This window comes from Euprymna scolopes, chromosome 6 (assembly GCF_053919585.1).
Source record: "Euprymna scolopes isolate OS-2025 chromosome 6, ASM5391958v1, whole genome shotgun sequence".
NCBI lineage: Eukaryota > Metazoa > Mollusca > Cephalopoda > Sepiida > Sepiolidae > Euprymna > Euprymna scolopes.
This window is the reverse complement of record NC_136487.1, coordinates 90,101,538-90,118,200: the sequence shown is the minus strand read 5'-3', so window position 1 is coordinate 90,118,200 and position 16,663 is coordinate 90,101,538. Positions and strand designations below refer to the sequence as shown.

The following is a 16,663-nucleotide window of genomic DNA, read 5'->3' as shown; positions in this document are numbered from 1 at the left end:
TGTGGTCTTGTGTTTATCTACAGTTTTTTGATTTTTATTTTTATTTTTTATTTTTATTATTATTATTATTATTATTATTATTATTATTATTATTATTATGATGATGATGATGATGATGATGATGTTCTGTTAACTTCACAGTGTTGTAATGTTTTACACCGTTTATTTCTTCACTCAAGAGCGGGGTTTTACACTAAATCTAGCGAGCATAGTCAAAGAGTCAATTAGATGGAAATCACCTAGCATATGATGTTTGCTGTGTCGAGCAGAACTAACTTATGGAGTATGGTGACGTTGTACTTGATTCCCAACGAGTTCACCTGTTTCTCAAGATTATCTGGAATTGAGCCAAGCTCACCTATGATGATTAGCACGATGAAAGATTTCCTCTTCTCTACTCTCAGTTTCTAATAGTTCAGTAGTTTCTCATTATTTTGCCTGCCTAGTTGATGTCGTTTGGGTAAGCCACATCAATAATTTGGAATTTGTTAGCAACTACAATATCGAGTTTCCCGTGAGTTACCTCTCGGTCACACTGAATCACGAAATCCCAGACAATCTTAACGCCCTCATTTTCAACTACCGCTTGGAAGCACTTGTCAGTCACTTGGATTCCAAACTTTTGGCACAAACTCCAATGCAGATTTGCAGACACTTTGCCCTGGCGACGTTTGCACATTTTTGAGCAAGTGTAGAACACGCACAAAAAATGTGTGACACTGTTTAATGATTTAAACCACACAGTCTACACTTATCAGAAGAGTCCTCCCCCAAGATGTTTCTATAAATTGCATTTGTATTAAATGCCTGCTCCTAAGCAGCAATCAAGTCACCTTTAGACAGAAAATTCCACGTGTCCTGACATTTTAGTGCCTTAGTATCTCACTCAAACGAACTATGAAATTTCATTTCTACCAACTCAGTCAACTTTTCTGCTTCAATTCTTTCTTTGTACTCCTGCTTATCTTTCAGTAGTTTTTAGCTAGCTCTTTCTCTTCAGCCACTGCTGCAAGTAGCACTTCATGACTAACATTTGTGTTACTGTTTCTGTTATTATTATTATTATTATTATTTAAAAAAACGAACAAAGTAAGCTTTTCTAACTGAAATTATTATTATTGTTGTCATTGTTCTTCTACTTATTATTATTATTATCATTATTTTTATTTTTATTATTATCATTATCATTATTATCATCATTATTATCATTATTATTATTATCATTATTATTATTATTATTATTATTATTATTTAAAAAACATAATTTACTTTATTGGTTATTACTATTACCACTGCTATTATTACTAGTAGTAGTAGTGATGGTGGTGGTAGTAGTGGCGGTAAGTTTTTATTATTACTGTAGCTGTAATGGTAGGTGTTGTTTTTTGCTGTCATCGCTATTGTTGTTTGTGCTGTTAATATTATTGCTACCAATATTAGTGTTGCCATTATCATTGTAGATTTTATTTCTATTGTTGTTGGTGGTGGTAGTGTTGGTGATGTAGGAAAAAGGTCGGGAGGGGATCTTTGACCTTGGTGGGGAACCTTCCTAGAGATGATGTCTCGATAAAACTATCGGTGGTGCTGTAACCTTAAATTCACTAACCCCATTTATGGGAGAATGTCCAATCAAAATATTGAAAATAACGACGTGAATGAGGCTAGAACATCTTGTGATGGCCTCACGTCAGGTAGGTAGGTCAATAGGGTGGGTCCTGTCTTCATCATACAACTGTTCGAAATTCTGAGGATTTGGCTGGATATAGAGAGGGTGAGAATTGCCAGAGAGGTTCCCAAGACACGAAGGGAGTTGGAACAGGAAATTCGAAAAAAAAAAAAAAAAAAAAAAAAAACTCGTGGGCGGATGAAGAAAGAAAAGTACTGTGGGAATGCTTTGTAAGAAATGGAAGTACCAAATTTGGTGGATATATCCGAAAAGTGAAGGAAGAATGGGAATCGAGAGGAGGAGTAGCTAGAAGTGTCGCGAGTTTGGTATCCCAGTTAAAACAAATTAAATATAACAACCTACTTTCAGTGATTGCAAGAGAAGAGATTGAATGCATGGTTAGGAATGAAATGAACAACGAAAGTAAAATTGATGAAACTAGCTCTGATGGAAGAACTGAGAGAGTGGAAGTGCAGAAGGGAAATGTAAGCGATGATGGGAGGCGGACAACTGAGGAGGTATGGAATCCTATGGTTAGGAGGAGTAATGAGAAAGAGTTTTAAGGATCTAAGGCAGATGAGATCATTGACTCTAAGACAATGGAGCCAGTGAAAGAAGCAGATGTATGGAGAAGTGGTGATGAAGTTCGAGCTTTGACTTCTGTAGAAAAAGAAGTACTTCAGAAGTTAAGAGAGGTTCTTCTTAGAGACGATATCATACAGATTCCAAGTATGAAGAGTAGTGATAGGCGGAAGGTGAAAAACGAGGTAAAAATAATTCAAGGAGTAATTCACAAAATCATAAGAAAGAACATATCGATTACGGAACTTAACAGGCTTCTGTATGCAGCGTCATACGTTATTGCGAATCATCTTGGCTTATTACAGAAGAAAAAGGGAGAACTGAAGGATAGAATGCCACACTGGCAGGAGCGGCTTGAAGAAAGTATTAAACGGTGGCGGAAAAACATTGGTAGAATCGAAGAAATAAGAAAAGGAGTTAAACTAGGACAGAAAGCCAAGAACGAGCTTGAAAGGAGGTATAGATTGTTGGAAAAGGAAACGATGAACGTTCTAACAATGTTGAAACCACACTGGTGGTATGAAAATTAGGAACTTTGTTGGAAAAAGTGTTACATTTCGACAGAACAACCTTTTCCGGAACAATCAGTCTCAGCTGTATAAAGAATTAAATAGTAGTAAACAGGCGGGAAAAAACAACACTCCAAATGCTAAAGATACAACGAAGTTCTGGAGTGGAATTCGGTCTGTCGAAGGGCGATATAATGAGAAGGCTAGCTGGTTGGGAGAGGTCAGAGATAGGCTATCAGAAATGCAGCAGATGAAGAACGTTGAGATAACCATCGATGACGTTAAGGTTGGCATACGAAGGATGACAAACTGGAAGGCACGTGGTCCAAATGAAGTGATGGAGTGATGGTTTAAACAATTTCCATGCCTTTATCCACCTATAGCTGCTGCTCTGCAAAGGGTTGTAGAATCAGGAGATGTCCCTGATTGGCTTGTGAAGGGAAGAACAACACTGATTAGGAAAGATCCTGCAAAAGGAACAGATGCAATAATTATAGACCAATTACATGTCTGCCATTGATGTGGAAACAGTTGACTGGAATATTTGCGGAGAAAATTTATGAACATCTAGAGAGTAATGGTATTTTTCCTGACGAACAAAAGGTGTGCCGGAAAGGCTCGAGAGGTACTCAAGAACAACTACTAATTGATAAAGCAATAATGCAGAATGCGAAGAAGAAGAGGAATCTTAGCGTAGCATGGGTCGATTACAGAATGGCTTATGACATGGTTCCTCATTCATGGATACGTGAAACACTATTGATGATGAAGATTGCTGAGAATGTGGTAGGGATTTTGGAGACAAGTATGGCTCAATGGAAAACGGTGCTGACAGAAAACAGAGAGGAGATGGGACAGGTTGGCATTAAACGTGGGATATTTCAAGGAGATTCGTTATCGCCTCTTCTTTTTGTAATGATAATGATGCCACTGAGCATCCTCTTGAAGAGGAAAAGCTGGGATATAACTTTGGAGCTGGTGACAGACGCCTCAACCATCTACTGTTTATGGATGATTTGAAAATATTCGGTAGAAATGAAAAGGAAATGGAAAGACTGGTAGAACTTGTGGGGACATACTCAGAAGACATTGGGATAGTAAATGTGCGGTGCTGGTGATGAAAAGAGGAGTAAAGGTTCATTCGAATGGAATAGTGCTGCCAAATGAAGAAATCATGAAAGAAATAGAAGATATAGGTTATAAGTATTTGGGAGTGCTGGAGGGTGTAGGCATCATGAACAGAGAAATGAAGAAAAAGTCAGGAAGGAGTATCTTAGAAGAGCGAAACTAATTGCAAAGTCGAAACTGTATGGAGGAAACTTAATGAAAGCAGTAAATGCATGGGCAGTCATTGTTTTGAGATACAGTGCGGGAATTTTAGAATGGTCTGCAAGGATTTGCATGCCATGGATATCAAAACAAGAAAAGTTTTAGCAATGATTGGTATATTTCACATTCGAAGTAGCGTAGCAAGGCTGTATCAAAAGAGGAAAGATGGTGGGAGAGGATTCAAAAGTGTAAAAGATTGTGTTAGAACCGAGGAGATGTCGTTGAAGGAACATGTGATTAGAAGTGAGGAGTGGATGCTTAAGGTTGTGGCGAATGAAGTGGAGGTATGTGAGACCAAGGCTAATTATGTGAAACGTATGGCTAGAGAAAGGGAAGAGGAACTGGATAGGAAGAAAATGCATAGAAGGTTCTTCCAGGATATAGCAGAAGTGGCTGATGAAAGATCATGGCAATGGCTTAGAGCTGGGTATCTGGCTAAGAGTACTGAAGCTTTTGTTTGTGCAGCACAAGAGTAAGCATTAGGAATATGATTGTTCAAAAAAGTGGTTCTAGGAGAGGAAGTTGCTGCAGAATGCCGGATTTGTGGTAAGACCTCGGAGTCAATTGCGCGCCTTGCAGCAGGGTGTAGTGGACTGGCCCAGAGAAAGTACCGTAAAAGAGAAAGTACCGCATGGGACTCCGGATATATTGGGAGGGGTGTAAGAGGGTTGGGGTGAAGTATACTGTAAAATGGTTTGAGGAGGTGTCTCATGAAGTGAGAACAAGTGAGGATGGCAAGGTAGACGTATGGGAGGACAAAAGTGCCATAACGACCAAACAATTGGAACATAATTGTTCGGATTTGGTCGTTGACAAGGTCTCAAAAAACTGGCAGATTGTAGACTTCCCAGTACCCTCGGACAGGAATGTGAGAGAGAAGGAGAATGAGGAAATGGAGCAATTATGCTCCATTTGCCTTGGAGATAAGGCGTGTACACGGGGTTAAAACACAAATAATCCCGGTCGTAGTTGGTACACTAGGAATAGTATCAAGTCGTCTGGAAGGACAATTGAAAAAAACTACAAATTCCCGATGTTTTAGGCGGCCTTCAAACCTCTGCGATTATAGGTACCACCAATATTCTTAGGAAAACCCTTCATCTTTGAGGCTCCTGGTTTGAAGCCGGGATTAAGGGAAATCCTCTGGAAATGAATCCCAGAGAGATGTTCATAAACGAAATCAGAATTATTATTATTATTAGTAGTATTAGTAGGAGTATTATTATTATTAGTAGTAGTATTTATTAATTCATAAGTAGTGATTGCTCGCTAATAAAAACAGATGGTTATTGTTGGAGTTCGATTGGAAACAGTTCCGCCATATTTCCAGTAATCTCCGCTTATTTCGATCACTATTGCAACCCATTTAGTATTCTCGCATCGACTGTTTATTATTAAAGTTATTCTGATAACGGCCGGCGAGTTTTTCTTGGATTTTAATCATAATAAGCCTCGTCAATATGCCAATATTCTTCGCGCAATTTTAACCAGGTTTTGGATAATACTTATCGCCTACTTTCTTCCTATCACCTTAACAAAGGCACGAATTATTTCTGTTGTATCAAGGAATGCAATCATCATCATCATCATCATCATCATCATCATCATCATCATCATCATCATCAGTAAAAACACTATCAAAATACTTTACCGAACCCAAGTAGAATCCAATTTATTATCTTAATAAGAAAGCTGCAAAAAAAACAAAAACAAAAAACAAAAAAAAACACAAAAAACAAAACAAAAACAAACAAAAAGAAAAAACTGACTTGTTTCTCAGTTCCGTGTGCGTTCGTGTTTAATAGTTAAGTACTGTCGTGCACAAGAAAAATAGTTTGTTCTTCCAATTTGTTTGTGCGCAAATGGGCAAGAAGGGAACATACAGATAGAAGAGTATAATGGTAAGAACAAATAAAAGAAAACAGAAAAAATAAATCTGAATAACTGAAAGAAAAAGATTAAAAGAAGTAAAGAAAATAAATAAAGGAAAGAAGAGAGAAGACTACAAAAAAAGAAGAATTAATAAAAAAGGGAAAAGGAAAGTCAAGTAAGGATTGAAGAAATGAAAAGAAAAAAATCTAATAAAAGCAGAAATGACAAAATGGCGCAGAAGTATGGAGTGCAGACGAATTGGCCAATGAAATCTCTTGCACGCAAAATCTCGGCTCGCACGTCAATTTGGCAAGGGGAGGCTATCAAATCAGAATCACCAAGAAGCACTTACTGAGTGAAAGGAATTTTGAGATAACAGGTCAGATGGAGGTGAAAAGCCTCTCAGGAAAATATTTGCTATATTATATTTCCCCATGTTGGCAAAACAAAATACATGCTAACACTCGTCATCCCTATAGTCGGAATGTTGTAGATTCAGTGGAAAAATAAAAGGATGAAACTCGTTATATTTTCCCTTATTTTTTTTATAGTGAAATTCATTTCGAGTCAGACTAGTCACGTTTACTTAATGAAAAACATACCTTTCTTTATTTTTAGACAAATATCCTTCCGTTGTATTTCAGTCAAGTCCAAATGTTAAGAGAACCATAAATATGTCTTAGTAATAAAACCTGAACAAAACAAGGCTCTCTAGGGACCTCCAAAACGAACCATAAAATTTACCGTCCTCACATTTAAGACAATATAACTTATATGCTTATATTATCATCATGACATTTGTAGAAGAAACATAAAATGAGCGCTTAAAATATCTTCAGCTAATCATGTTATGCAAGTATGTTTTGTATATGAATCGTTTGTATATTTCTGTAATTTTGTAGACAAATAATTCATACAATAAAGATCTTATATATTTAACGCATACGTGGGACACTGACAAGTACTATCACTCTGATTTAGAATTGACTAAACGTTTCCTGAAGCTCCAAAATAAGGGTTTGTTATTATGCATTGTACGATCCGTAATTTCCACGAAGTTACTCGGATTCGCCGGGCAGCTGAAGTCAATAACTGGATAATGCCGTTTGCAATGTAGGAAACAAATGCAATGTCGGTTTTTAGCTAATACGAATCCAAGCAGGCGACATTTTCATAAATTGGAAGCAACAAAAATTTAATTTTAATTTCTCAGGTTAGCGTTAGGGTTTAGCGTTAGGGTTTAGCGTTAGGGTGATGGTTATGGTTTAGAAGTAAGGGGTAGATAACTGTTTATTTTTTCGTAGCGTTTTTAAAAAATAAGGAACGCTCAAGTAGCCTTTTCAGATTAGTTCTCTCAGCTGCCAAGCGAGCCCAAGCCAACTTCGTAGAAAATCGAAGGTTGTACAATTCATACGTACCTTATTGTCCTTACCAATCGGTGTAGTAGGGTAAGTCGAAGAAAAAAAAAAAAAGATCTTGGAAATATGAATTTCAGAATTATTCATTTTATCTGAATGAAAATTCGAAGATTATAAAGATGTTATACTTAACCTGATCACTCGACTCTGAAGAAACACTTAAGCTGAGACGTTAGCCATATCAGTGTAAGCCCTCAAAATGTTATACTCCAAAGTAAGAGTTCAGCTTTTGAACGCTTGTTGTTAATATCATGTTAATGGGATCTAGACAGGAGTCCCTATAATCCAGTCAGATCAGACACATGATGCTTGCGTTTATTGTTCAACTGGTTATATTATTTCTTAGACAAAACGCTTGCCTTCAAATGCTTGTGTTGTAGAAGCGTTTGGAGTGCGCCACGAGGGTCAACGAGGTGTCAGCAAAAAATAAGTTTCGTAACTTTGGACTTAGCGTTTCTTCCAATATAGGTTACGATGCGATGCCTTCGGTCAGTCTCGAAAGACAAAGGATAGCCCATGTAAGAGCAACTGCGCATGTAATTGTGTGGCAAGGGTTGCGCAATCTCCAACCACACTTCTCCTGAATCGGCACTGCTTGATTCCAGTGGCAAGGTGAAGTCCAGGACGACTGGAAACAATGTCGGGATAAGCGGAGAGCACACACAGCACGTGGAAGTCTGAAATTGTCACCCATCTGGTACTGGCCAGACTAATCGTTGCTTAACTTCGGTAATCTGACGGGAACCGGTGTGTCAAACGTGATTATGCTTCCAATATAAGCGACATGTATTTGCAGTAAACACTGTAGATTTGAACAATGATTGTTCGAGCTTTGCATTATTCTCTACTTTGTCCGTATTTACTTGCCCAACCACAAGGGAAGTGTTAATCACTATATCCGTTTTTTAACGCGTGGAAAATCTAGTTTCCGAGAAGCACTTTAAATATGGACTAAAATAAAAAAAAAAAATCCTCAATCGAGAAGGATTTCTTCTTTACTGACTGAGGACGGCAAAAAAAAATGAAGTGTAATATTAAAACAGATACTATACTTTTCTCATAGCCGAAAAAAAAAACAAAATATCTCTGTTGCGAAATTTATGTTATTTGCTATAGTGGATATTTTATATTGCTGGAAACAGGACATAAATCACTGTTGAATTATGCATCAAGTTTACGTAACGTGACAATGTTTTAGCTCATCTGTTGTTTCCCTGGGATAAAAATATATGTTGGTTGTTCATATTTATCTAATTATTCCCCCGAAACACTTTCAACTATCCAGTCGACGTTTATACAGTTTAATTTTGATTATTCGTCGATGACTTAAAAAAAGAAATAAAATAAAACGCAATGAGTGCAGGGACGTAGGGAATACCCGAGTGGCAAACTATGCTATTAACGATGCACCGTTTCAATGATTGATAGAACACACATATATATACGCACACATGCAATCCCCACAGGGTGGTATTTTCAACTAAGATTAATGTCAGTCCCATAAATTACTCATCGTGTTTCTGTTCTTTTTTTTTTTTGGCGGGGGGGGGGGTGTATTTTAACTGCAGTTTACAATAAAAAAGATGTCAAACAGATATGCAACAAATAAATGTTACCAAAGACAAGATATCTGGCTAAGGTTATTGGTGTTTTAACATATTTGAAGAGATTTTAGTTAAAACAAACAAACAAAGAAAGAAATAAACAAACAAACAAACAAACCGAGTGTCCACCCTGTTCAATATAGTTACCATAATAAATACACGAGGACCCTTGATACTCGCTTCTAAATCGAAAATTTAACAGAAAAACTAGTAGAAAATTGTATTTCTGTATTATTAGTGTCATTTATTGGATGTGTTTCTACATGGATTTTTTTTTTGACCGACTATCAAGTGTCTACTCGAAATGCTAATGGCATCTATATTTTTGTTCAAACTGAATAGAGTGGACATTCGGATTGTTGTGGAACAAAAGACGTGTTAAATCATGTTAAGAAACAAATAAACTAATTCGTGTAGACAGATGAGTGACTCATCTTGGCAAATATTTTGTTCCGTTAATTACAGTTGAAAATACCTGTATTTTGTGTCAGTTACATTGAGACTATTTCATGATGCTTTATTTGCTTATTTATCTATTGCGACGGTCGCCGAGAAGAGGTTGCACCAGCTTCATCAAGAGTGTTCATAGCGTCTTGAATGAATGCATAGTATTACCGGTAATAGCATACAAAACACATTGTCAGGGACAATCAATCATGTTAGTAAAGAAAAGCATTGAAAACCGGTGGACAATAGTTTGGCTGTACGCCTAATTTGATCATATCGAGCCTGTTTTAGTTGACTCTATCGTCGCATGCAAGATTTAGTACAATAGCTTTGTGTCAGTACCACATTCTGGCTGGGTAGCATGTCCGAATCACGAGAGCCAGATTGCAGCTCATCAGAGAGTTATATTAGAGAATGTCTATAGGATTTAACGAAGGTACGTAAGATCAAATACTTGTTAAACCTGTGAAGTAATTAGGTTTTTACATCTACATTTACGCTTGAAAATTCAAACTTTGGTTCGTAGTCTGGTTTCCGATCGAAGCCAGAGCTGGCGATCTGTTTAATCCAACATTACTTTAATCTTTCTTCTAGTCGTTAGGAGTGACTATTGAGCCAAGGTACTTGGAGTGTTGCATCGTGACCTAGGGATTAAGAAGAAACATCGGGTTGCCTCAGTTTTAACTCTAATATGAATAATACATTTTCTTTTTTTCTTTCCCGCTTGCTTATAAAGGTTGGTTCATTAACTGAAGTTTAATTATATTAATCTTATTTGCCAGTTTATAAATGTTGAATTAAAATATTACAGAGCATTATTTTTCTCTATTGCATACGATTTATAAGATGGTTGCGGACGTCCATAAAGTAGAACTATTTCAGGTTTATTTTACTTTAAAACATAAATAATTCTGTATTTCACAACAAAGTAAATTCAAAATGCTTATCAAATGTAAATATGTGTTCGTTTATTTATCCTAAGATTCGGTTATTCAAGTAGTATACAGATTGGTTCAACATCTTGCAACTCTTTCACAAAATTAACAACACTGGAGTAACAGACACGAAAGCACAGGTGCGTAATGTATCACACAGATCGTATCATTGCATCATTTTGTGCCACAAAAATGAGGTTCATACATAAAGTGAGTAACCGGATTCCATTGCATACTCTTTTCTATTACTGTATTACATCTTCGTTTGATCTAGTAGTATAGTTTTGTTTTACTGTTCTGAGTGTGATTTAAATGAATCCAGGAAATTCTTTGTATTGCTGCATTACTTGTCCCATATTTTTGTTGCATTTTAGAGGGTTGAAGTGGTAACAAGACGTTCAGAATATCCGATACTTTTGAAGGTACAATGTTTAAGAATCCATTGCTGAATGACAGTGCCTTGAAACTTTTTTTTTTAAACACGCCAAGTATTTAGTTATACAACGGTAAAATGCGCGCGATGCAATCCAATTTTCCATGTATACGTGACATGAAGCGGTGATTTTTGTAACGCGTAATGTTATCAACGACCAAAAATAAACGCATTTCGAGAAAACAATGTAAAATTACAAAGATTGATATACATATTTGTTTAAGTCCTGTTCAGTGACAAATCAACTTGTGGCGTCTGGAGGGGAACAAAAATTAAAATTGTCTCAGTCATGATAGATCACTCCTCCGCTGACCGAGAACAGAAAAGGCGAAATGCAGCATCAGAACAGATACTACACTGTGATCTTGTCCCGAAGGACAAGAGAATAGTGGTTGTCAAAAGCAGTGTGACGTCACAAAGAATAAAATTTTGCCTGTTTATGAGGTCATAAAGGATAAATTTTAGTTAACAGAAAGAATTATATTAACGCTAAGATTTTTTTTGTTCCTTTATTTCTTTCTGTTGTAACTGCTGACTGGATTTATTTGCTTCCCCGCTGAGAAAATTAGACACAAGACCGTTTTCTAAAGTGGAGAGGGGGGGAGGGGAAGGGAAAAGGGGACCAGCTCCCGAGAGGTGGGAAATGGGAGTTGGATAGTGAAGTTCATTTGGTATATAGGGTTATCCCTACATGGACCAAAAGATTGCTACAAGGATTGATTGCAGCATCTGCCAAAAAAGATACTACACTGTGATCTTGTCCCGAAGGTCAAGAAAATAGTGGTTGTCAAAAGCAGTGTGACGTCATAAAGAATAAAATTTTGCCTGTAAAAGCTATTCACTGTTTATGAGGTCATAAAAGATAAATTTTAGTTAACAGAAATAATTATATTAACGTTAAGATATTTTTGTTCCTTTATTTTTTTCTGTTGTAACTGCGGACTACTGTTTCTTTATTCATCATCATTAAGTGGTGTCTTGTTTGGTACATTGACGGCTATGTCTCTCTATTTATCTCTCTCTCAGGGCATTCATTGCTGCTCATCAGTTTTTATGTTGCCCAGGTGTTCAGACTGTCAACGTATGTTTCTCGTTGTCGTCCTCTGTTTCCATGACCTTTCCTGTCAAGCTAATCTGTTCTATTCCGCTTTTTTCTGTAGACATGCCCCGTGAATCTCAGTTGTCTTTATCGTACTGTTCTTATTAGAGACCTTTCTGTGTTTACTATTTATAATACCTCTTGGTTTGTTTGTTTTTTCTTTCCAGAGAATCTCCAAAATGCTTTATTTTATTTTTTTAACGTTGCTTTATTAACCGATGTAAAAGTTACAAAATTAAATATTTAACCGCCGAGGCGGGGGTAAAGCCAGTTCTGCCGAAGTCACACTCTGGCTTTGTAAAAATAGTCATGAACAGACCCATTGGCATTTCGCGAAATAGTACACTTAAGGCAATCGGCAATAAAAACAAACCGTTTTTTTTAAGTGAAGAGTAATGCTTGTGGTGGTGCATCTTCTCAGACAAAACAGATTCATACTTCCACCCGAGAAAAAAGGGTACTTATCCAATTTATGACATAATATTCGACAACTTCGCGTCGGTATCTTTCGATAGGCTACGTAAGCAACCAGAAGATGCCGAAGCGATTAAGCAGTCAGCTGCCAGAATACACGTTCAAATGAAATTTGAAATTAAATGAAGAAAAGATTTAAATTGAAAATGACTTCAAACATGCTATACCAATGTGAAATCGCCACTTTCCCCATTTTAAGTATATCTTTCTCAATAAAAAGAGGGAACGCCGCGTTATACTTTGGACTTAATCGTTTGGCATCTTCTAATTGCTTACGTAATCTAGCAGAAGATGCCGACGCAAGTTGCCGGAGATTGGGTCATAAACTGGATAAGTATCCAGAAGAGATGCTGGTGCTTGCAAGTCAGCTCCTAGTCTGTCGAAACAAGTGCTGAGACGAATCTAGGCGAGTATTATGCCTCACTATCGAAACTCCTTCATAGGCATTTCTTGGGGAAAAGTAAAACTCAAAAATATCCTGCTACGACCTCTGAGCCTCACATTTATATTTTACTCGAGTTCTAAGTATCTATAAGTATTAATTATAGTGTTCTCTAATTAGTAAATGTATGTTTTACAAAACAAATGCTCGCCATTTCAAACATACAGAACATAATTAGAAAATAACAAATGTAATTTAATTGATAGCAAATTCCCATTCACGTATATGCGCAAACAAAAAGAAATCAAATGGATTTTAAATTAACAAATCAAGTTGAGATAAAAACTGTAAATAAGTATACAATTTTCACATACCCATTTCATCTTCAATAAATTTCAGCGTTGAATGTGTAATACTTGTGCTGTGGTAAAATCCAATAAACTGACAACGACAAACGAAAAAAAAACAAAAACAACTTATCTTTTCATCTCTTTTCAACAATGGGCTGATAAAAGCACAAAGTCGAGACAATAGGATTGAAAAGACAGTGTCCTAGTGGAGAGAACTAAAAGGGGTGACGTCATAAAGGAAGAAAGATAATTGCTAAAAGCAGTGTGACCGCATAAAGCTTGAGCTTTGCCGACAAAAGCCACTCACCGTTTATGACGTTATAAAGGACGAATTGTTGTACCTATTTACTATGCCTCCACACGGGACAGAGTTAGACACCAGGGTCGTTTTTTAACGTGGAGAAAAGGTACAAAAATAAAAATTGTCTCAGTCGTGAAGGATTTCTCCCCCACTGAAAGAGAACGAGAAATGGAAGTGACCTGTATAATTGTTTTGGTACCGACTTGCTGCTGCTTGATCAACTAATGTCAAAATTAAGAAATTACAAATTTAACTTTCGGTTTTTACTTCGAAGTTCGGAAGTTGAGGGAAAATGCAATCTGCCTCAAAGGTGCACTTTGCTTCTGAAAGCTATCAACAAACCCATTAAGGACGCCATAAGTTACGGACAACGAAACAACTTTTCCTCAAAGATTAGAAGTAATTCTTGCGAGAGTGTACCTCCTAAGACATAACCGGACTATACCTCCTCACGATAGAAAGAAGCTTGACATTAGAGCTTGTTCCTTTTCTGTCGGAATAAATGCTAAAGCGAACCTAGACGAGTATGCTGCTTCACGAACAAGAACTATGCGCAAGAGTTACCCGGGAAATGAAGAATATAAACATCTGCTTCCACATATGAACTCAATATAAGTATTTTAGTCGATTGCTTTAAACATTAATTATAACTTTTTTAATTATTACCTTTATATATTTTTGACACAACAACGCTACTCCCAAATACCAAACATTTCAATAGAACAGAACACAATTTCTTATTTAATTATTTGGATTATTATCCTCATCTAGTTGTTGTTTTCACAACGTTTCGCCCAATTATTCCTCTAGCCTTCGTCAGGTTAACCGCGACGGGATAGGAATGTCGAATCCTCCAACTACATCCACAGAAATTGCTGCCTTCGATAGTTGTTGTTATCTCACCACGGTTTGGTCAACTAATCCTCTGGCCGGCGTTGTCGTGATAGTGTTATAATAGTCCAAATAATTTAATAAAAACATTATACAATTTACTCATCTCCAAAATAATTCTAAACGAATTCAATAATATAATAATCGGCACGTATCCGACAATTGGAAGAACAATTGTATTTATAACACCAAAAAATCCAACTTTAATTGCCCTTTGGAGCCCGTCCTACAGTGGATAGAGATGCGGAATATCTAAGATTCCAGGTGAGCATTGAGCCAGAGGTAGCGGTTTCGATCCCACCCAAAGCCGGTTAGAGGATTAGTTAACCAAACCGTGGTAAGATGACAACAGCTCTTGAATGCAGCAATTGCTGTGGATGTAGTTGGAGGATTTGATATTCCTATCCTGTCGCGGTTAACCTGAAGAAGGCCAGAGGAATAATTGGTCGAAACGTCGTGAAAACAACTAGAAGATGAGGATTATAGTCGAAATAATTAAATAAAAAAATTATACAATTTACTCATCTCCAAAATAATTACAAACTAATTCAACAGAACATTTAACAGAACATATATTAAATTACAAAGATGCATATTACTAGATACCAAATTATGTTGTACATATCCATTATTTCCAAATTTAAGGTTAGTGTTGAAAGTGTAATAATTGTCATGCGGTGAAATCCGATGAACCAGCAAAAACAAACTAAGCAAACCAACTTATATTTTCATCTACTTGTAGGTATTTGCTTCCCTTCTGATGCAAAAAGATGTGAAACAAGGACGGAAAATAAAAACTTGAAAAGCCAGCACCCAAGAAGAGCACTATCGCCTATATTCCTATTTACTGTCTATTGTTTTTTAGGATTTCATATTTTATTTTTTATATTTCAAGCGGTCCTCCGCACTTGTTCCCGGGAAAGTATTGAAATAAACACAGTTGTTTCAGTTTCTAATCATTTATTACGCATATTGAAATCAATGTCTTTTTTGTCAGTTGAAATGAACGCTAATGCGTTGCAAAATTTTTCTAAAGATAAAAAGTAAAAAATACAACATTCTTATTCCACAAACGGTAAAAATAATTCACGTGAACTCTTTCGAACATTGTTGTTAGGAATTAACGCTGACCAAAATAAAAATTTATAGTTTTTTACCGTCTTTCATTTTCTTTTCGATACTTTTTGTGTACAAAGGCCGCTTGAAATATAAAAATGAAATATTAAATAATAAAAAACAACATCGTTTTCATGCTTCTAAAAACCCTCATAACCTTGAAATTATATATATGTATATAATATATATATATATATATATATATATAAATATAATATATATAATACATATAACATATATAATATATATAATACATATAACATATATATATATAACCTGATTACTTAATATATATATATTATATAATATATATAATATATATAATATATATAATATATATAATACATATAACATATATAATATATATAATATGTATAACATATATAATATATATAACCTGATTACTTAATATATATATATATATGATACAATATATATAATATATATAATACATATAACATATATAATATATATAATATATATATAATGCATATAACATATATAATATATGTAACCTGATTACTTAATTATATATATATGATATAATATATATAATATATATAATATATATAATACATATAATATATATAATACATATAACATATATAATATATATAACCTGATTACTTTATATATATGATATAATGTATATAATATATATAATACATATAACATATATAATATATATAATATATATAACATATATAACAAGCCATATATAACCTGATTACTTAAACCTAATTATGTTAAACAGTGTAAATTTATCCCTTATATACTTTAAGAAAAAAGTTGACGAGAAAGTTAAAATATTAAGTTAAAATAACCAAAATGAATAACCCAAATGTAATAATAGTATGAGTGGAATTAAATCTTTAGTTTTAATGGTATGCACATATTTGATATCTACAAATAAATAATGCATAGTAAATAGTAGTTTATTTAACAATAAATATAAGTAGAAAGTTTATATACGTAGGTTCAGTAAATTAGATTAGTCAATACATACGTCTGTGAAGCTAATTATAATTCTTATTGTAGTACTTATACCTGATAATTATAGGTTGAAAATAATAAATTTTAAACTTCTATTAATAATTTTATTGATTAATTATATTTTATTAATTTTTATTGTACCAATTAAAATTATATTTTACTAATTTAATCTTTTCGACTTTACCTCCGAAGGTCAAACGGGAAGCACTTCTGTCACTGTAGTATCGAGTTTGCCCAAATCAAAGAAAGTCAATTATTACAT

The 16,663-nt window shown here is 35.1% G+C and overlaps 1 long non-coding RNA gene across 1 annotated transcript in view; it reads right to left on the bottom strand.

Moving 5' to 3' along the window:
* LOC145277774 (uncharacterized) overlaps positions 1-13,290 on the bottom strand; it is a 152,570-nt gene extending 139,280 nt beyond the window's left edge. Inside the window, exon 1 of the long non-coding RNA XR_013868204.1 lies at positions 13,125-13,290. This is a non-coding gene — a long non-coding RNA (uncharacterized LOC145277774). The remainder of the gene's footprint in view (positions 1-13,124) is intronic.
* Positions 13,291-16,663: the final 3,373 nt, after the last annotated feature.